Raw genomic sequence first — 6,561 nt, 5'->3', positions numbered from 1 at the left:
CATTGCTGAATAAGGAGGGTTCTGGTAATAAGGAACCTGGTTACCAGAATAAGGAGGATTTTGATAGCCAAAATAAAAGTGACCTTGTTGACCAGCCCCACGATAACCATGAATTGGCTAGTCTTGAAAATGCTCCTAATGAATACCCTAACAAGGTCTATAATGTTTCTCGATGGGAGTTTGCATTGTCCCATGATAAAGAGGGTTTGATTGATGTTGTTCCATCGCATACACAATTTGTCCTTCTGGAATTTAAGGAATACCTTGTGCAAGTGATTCAGATTGTAAAGGAACTTGTAAAGGCATAGTAAGTGGGACCTAAGAGGTACTAGATACTGAAGGAATGAGTTGAGATGAGACCACAACATGTATAGGTTGAGTTACATGACTTTGAGCTTGTTGAGATATAGATTGAGGAATAGGAACTTGAGATGAATATGGCATAGGTTGGGAGACAAATAATGAACCCAACATCGAACCAGGTGATAAGCCTCATCATTGGGTAACTATATGGACCTTAATACACCTCCAAGATTACTAAAATCAACTCTTCTCATAATTCCTTACATATTTTAATTATATCTTACTTAATGAGATGAGTAAAAGTAAGATGTTATGTCTAGTGGTCTAATGTGCATTGATTGCAGTTTTTTGAGAGAAAATCATGGCAATTTTGGCTAATTAAGGGAAAAAACTTGAATGATAAAAGGAGAGATTATAGGAGATAGATCCTCCTCATTAAATCCTCACTCATTCAAATATTCCCCAATCAAATCACACTAGCTCAGAGTTGCAAGCAGTCGAGTCATGGAGAGCACAGGCAGCCAAGCCAGTAACAGTTAAGAATCAGTTCATATTGAGTTTGGGAGCTAGGCCTCCCTATATTTAAGGAATTCATTGGAGACTTTAGTTGTATAAATAAGGAGGCCTAGAGCCTCATTAGGATTCATATTTTTTATGTAAGAGCATTAAGCATTTTCGAGTTCAAGTTTTGTGGAAACATTGTTATGTAATTTTTCTGATATGATAATGAGAATGAGCATTTAGTTGATCCAACACTGAGTTGCCTCAGAGGGCTCTTGGTTTAGGGCCCAACCCTAGCAGCAAAGGCTCCTCTTCTTTTACTTGTATGCTTAGGTTATTTCATAGATTAATTGTTGAATTTGTTTTAGCATTATTTCATTGCAAGTAGTTGTGAATTTGATTAGTTTTCTTCCATTTGTGCATTGCTTTAGCAATAGCTTTTCTATAGCGATTAATACACAGGTGTTTTGTGCTATAGAAACCCTCAAGGTTCTTCTCGTGATCCTTGGCAGACTATCATATTAGCTGCAACTAGCCCAGATATGCATGCATATATCTATGTTAGACAAATGAGAATCAAAGCAAGAAGAATGACTTATTACCTCAAGTCTCGGTGTGGTGTTGTTAGAGAGCACAAAGTAGTGGAGTGGAAGACCCTTCAACTAGCTCCAGATTAAAAAAATGCACATAGATAAGACAAGGCATAATATCACAACATATAACTTTGACAATCAATGCATTAACATGTAGAGATATCTAATTACATGTATCTAAGCCACTCATAATAATCACATTGCTGAAATATGTAATCAAATTACACTACCAATGCCATGGAGTGGACAACGCAATTGTAGTTCTATATTGATAATAGAAAATGGTGATTACAACCATCGGTTGTATCAGCTTTCCCTTACTCCTCTAGATCCTCTCTCTCTCTCTCCCTTCTTAACCTCTTGCAATTCCTTAGTCGGAGACTAGTCTCGATAGTCAAACAGGAAATCCTTTCAAATGTTTTGACCCTTTCCACAATGGCCCTAGCCTCACATATATAGCATGAGAGGATAAACCTTACCAAATCCTCATGACTTCCTTTCGGAAAAAGCAGATATGTTTCCATTCATTTATGCTCTTTCCCCGTTTGTAGACTTCGTTAGGAATAGTAATTCCTCCAAACATGTCGAATCTTGATGTTTCCCTGCTTTTGTGAGTTGACATAGGAGTGACTATTGGGATATTTCTCAGTCAACTTGTTCCTTTGACACATGGAAACTCATTTAGGTTTACTAAGACCCTTCTTGAGGTAACAAACAGAGTTACCCTAGGCACTAACACACCTGGTGCATTGCTAGGAATCTTTATAAAGCAGGTTTCTAGTTCCCAGACAACGTTAGCTTGACAAATAGGCCTGTGAACTTAGTCAGTGCTTCAATCATCCTGCTCTTCTCCTTTGAGCTGATGAGGAGGTCATTTTCCTATGTAACAAGCTTAGAGAGATAAAGGAATACCAAAGAGGCTGATAGCAGGTGGATTTGGCCTCACTCCTCCCTTTAGGGACCATGGTTTGAGGAAAGAACTCCTATGCAGCCCCAAAAAGACAGATTCTAGTCTCTTATGGAATTTAGGGTTTTCTGCTACCTAGGCTAGCATATTTTCAGTTTTCAAGAATAGGTTTCAATTGTCATTTCTGATGTGTTCAGCTTTGTATTAGATCTCATGGTGTTTCACAATATTCTACAAGTATTTTCATGCATGAACTAGGCAACTAAATAATGAAATTTTGTTTTCTTAAATTGATTGAAAATCTTTCTTGTTTTACATGATTGATGGATAAATGCCAGTGATATATGTATTGCGGGAATCTCAATAGTGCAAGAAGATCTCATGCCAGCAACCCCAGCCTAACTCCATCCATCCATGATCACCAAAAGCCACTAAGTCCTGGTGAGCACCAGTATTGCAACAAGGATGCTGCAACTCCTGGGTTGTCAACTTTACTTTTATCAAGCTGGTAGTACGTAGCAAACTTGGAAGCATCGGTGTTGTATGCACAAGTACTAGTTCTCACTACAGGTTGTCACTTGGTCAACCGGTGCAAGATCACTAGGAGCTCAAGCCAACTTCTATAGATTTCAGAAGAAGCTCTATGTGTGATGAAAGGAAAGAAAGATTACTCTACAGAGGTTATTCTAATTGCAGAAAGGAAAAAGACTGGAATGTAAAGCAAGACCTAGTAAACCCTAATTAACAAGCTAATTCTACTTTTGCCAAAAACACTATGAAAACCATGAAAGAAATGCCATTACCTACTCAAGAAAGTAAACAACATCTAACCATGCTATTTCTAGAAGTAAATAAGCAAAAGACATATTTTTGGATTTTTATGTGTTTTTATGTGAATTTAATCATGCATCTAATTTATTGTGTGTGAGTGTGGGAACGAATAGGTGGCGTTGGAGGGTCATTTTGGAGCTTGGGAGGATGGAATATGGTGTGGATGGGTCCTAGGAGGTCTTAGGTGGCCTTCTGGAGGCTTTTCCCACACTCGGCCTTCAAAAGAACGCGTACAGGAAAAACTACAGGACGACAAAGGGAATCTACAGGAGGAAAACAAGGAAGCTACGGGAGGCCTACAAGAGGAGGCTGAGAAAAATTTCCGCTATTTTGAGGGTGTGAGAGTGGGTGGAAAAGGTGGATGAAGGTTGAGGTGAGGTGTTAAGGCACCTAAGGTCCACCATGAACCACCAGGAGAGAGAAAGATGATTGGGTTTGCTCAAGGAGAGAAGAAGAAGTTCTATGAAAAATGAAGGAAACAAAGGCAGAATTGAGGTGAGGTTTGGGAGACCTATAGGGCATGGATTAGATGGCGAATGTGATTTCTGATAAGTTGACCTACTACTAGAAGAGATCTCCTGCATAGAAACTGACATTCAACCAAGAATAACAAGCAAGCAATGAAATGAGTGCATCTAGAAAAATAGAGTTTTGCATTCAAATGGCCTAAACTATAATGTATGAGAGGAAATGCTGAGAAATGTTGCAAGAAAGGAAAGCATTAAAGAGGACTATTACAAATCAGAAAGTGAACATGATAAAGGAGATCTGAAGCAAAGAAAAACTAGACTATTAACCTACTAAAGCGCTACAAACACTAGAAGTCCTATGAATGAGGAAAATTTGTGTTTTTGCGGCAGCAAGAGAGTCTTTGCCTCAAATCAAGGCCCTAGAGGGAGGAAGAGAGGCCGAGGCACTATTTCTAGCCTTTTGAATCCTTTTTGATCACTGCTTAACCTGCTACAGAAAGCGCAAACCGAAGCAAACTACTAAATCATCAAAAGCAACCTATTCTTAACCATAAAAGAAGTACATCTAACAACAAATTAATCTACAACAGAAGTAAGCATACAAGTACAAGTAAAGAGAAGCTTGGCTACTTAGATTGGGCCCTAACCCAAGAGTTTCACCTCTCTGAGGTAACTCAGTGCTAGCTCTAAAAGGATTCCATCTTCATTATCAAGAAATAGCAAGATTACATGAAACTGTCACACAATAATAAGCTAGAAATTTGAGCAGAGTTTACATAATAAAAAAATCCGACCCTAGTGAGGCCCTAGGCCTCTCTACTTATACATCTGAAGCTACCAACAGCTTCCTTAAAATCAGGGAGGCTTGGCTACCAAAACTCACGATAACTATCAATCATCTTCCACTTGCTCAGTTGCCTTCTTAGTGCATGATTTGGCTACTTGTACTCCGACATGAATGAAGGGGAATTCGAAGTGAGGAGAAATAAATGAGGGGGAATCCCTCCTATAAGTCCTCTCCTCTATCTACTTCGAGTTAATGCTGGACTTTGGCCATTAACTCCTTGACTTTGACCTCGAAATCCATCAATAATATGCATTAAATACATGTTAGACCACATGGCATAATAACTAACTTAACTCACTCTAGAAACATAAATATAATCAAAAAATCATACAATAAGCTAAGAGAATGGTTGATTTGACTAGGTTAGGAGGTAAAATGAGCCCATATAATTACCCATTTATGAGGCTCATCCTCTGAGAAACCTAGTCAATTTCTTCATCTTTTATGGCCCCGGTGGCCTCCCTAGTATCCCAAGCCTCTGTTGTGGTCTGCTCATGTTATCCATAAAATCATGCCTTTCTGTCAATGTCCTTCCATTGCTCCTCCTCTTCTTCTTCTCTTCTGCCTTCTAACATGCCTAATATGAGTGGAGGACTTAGTTTGAGGCCAATCCAGTTGACCTTCAGCCTTTGCATGGAGTGCTTGTACATTGGCAGTCTTTTTAATGCCTCCTTCAGTCTCATGGTGGAATGGTATTCCCTGTTCTGCAAAATGGGGGGTAGGGTGTTCCATCTTCTCATGCATGCATGCACACAGTCATCCCTAAGTGGCCTAAGCATATCTTCAAAGTGTACAATGGCTTGTGCCTGATTGGCTATATATCTAGGGGAAATCTGAGGGTCATTGGCAAGCAGGTTGTGTGTGCTGATGAGTGCCATAGGATTTGATGGCTCAGCTCTTATCATCAATGGATTATTCTACTCTTTTATTAGCAATCTCTTCATTTCTGCTACCCTCAATTCTTCATGGTTCATCCATGAGGCCATGGCCATTAGTTGCAGATCCCCTAGCTTGGAATTGGGGTCCCACGCATTCATGTCTGTGAGGGCCATGTTGTGTAGGTAGATCTCTGCCATCTTTGCCTTATCCTCTGAGGTGCTTTGGTCACACGAATCCATGAACTACCTGTTGTCTTGGAAAGGCATTGTGCCTCTTTGTGCCAAAGTATTTATTTGGAATTGAAGCCATTGATCCTTCAGGTAGAGGCCATAAGATTTGGATGGTGTTCTACATTGTAATGCTTCCATGGATAAGCTGGCTATGTATGCCAGCTGAGTCTCTTTCTCTTGCAGCTGCCTCCTTAGTAGTTCATTCTCATTTTCAAGGTGGCTTCTTGTAATGACCTCTCTGTCTCTGAGAGCACTTAATTCCCTGCCCATTTCCCTAAGTTTGTTTTCCACATGGCAAACATCCTCAACTCCTTGGGATTTGGCTATCTGCATCCACCTATGTGTTCTCACTCTTTCTTTCTCCAATTCGAAAAATAGTGGAATTGCAAATTTCTGTGGGATTATCCTTCCTCCCTCAGGTAGATTGTAATAGGAGGCAAGAATAGGCTGGGGGTCAAGTTCTTATAGCTCTTGTGCTTCCCCCTTCACCTATGGCTGTTCCCCTATCTTTTTCTCAAGCTTTTGGGTCTCCTGTAGGACTGTCCGAGCCTCCTATAGGTATGGCTTTGGGTCATGTAGTACTGCCTTTCCCTTCCATGTAGAAGATCTTGGAGTCCCCCTCTCATAGGTTATAGGTGTCTAGGAAGGAGATTATTTCACCTTGGCAGATAGTAAATCTTCAATGGTAATGGGAACTTTTGAAGAGGGCTGAGGTTTGACTGTTTTAATTCTTGTGCTCTTCCTTGCCCTAAAATACATGGAGGTCTTTCTTTTCCTCTTCTACTTTGGCTTAACTGGTGTACTGAGGGTAGCTGCTTCTTCCCTTTCCAAAGTTTCAAGGGACCCTTCTCCTTGCTCTACCTTCTCTGTCTCCTTTTCTCCCTCTTTTGTCTCTTTTTCTATCTCTTCAACTTTTCCCTCCTCTGTTTCTTTTCCTTTCTCCTTCCTCTCTTGCTGTGCTATGTCACCATTGGCTTCATCTTCTCCTCCTTATTGTCCT

The sequence above is a fragment of the Pinus tabuliformis genome, chromosome 1_2 (assembly GCF_031772625.1).
Source record: "Pinus tabuliformis cultivar Carrire ecotype Pingquan chromosome 1_2, CPIR1, whole genome shotgun sequence".
Classification (NCBI taxonomy): Eukaryota; Viridiplantae; Streptophyta; class Pinopsida; order Pinales; family Pinaceae; genus Pinus; species Pinus tabuliformis.
This window is presented reverse-complemented; position numbering follows the sequence as displayed.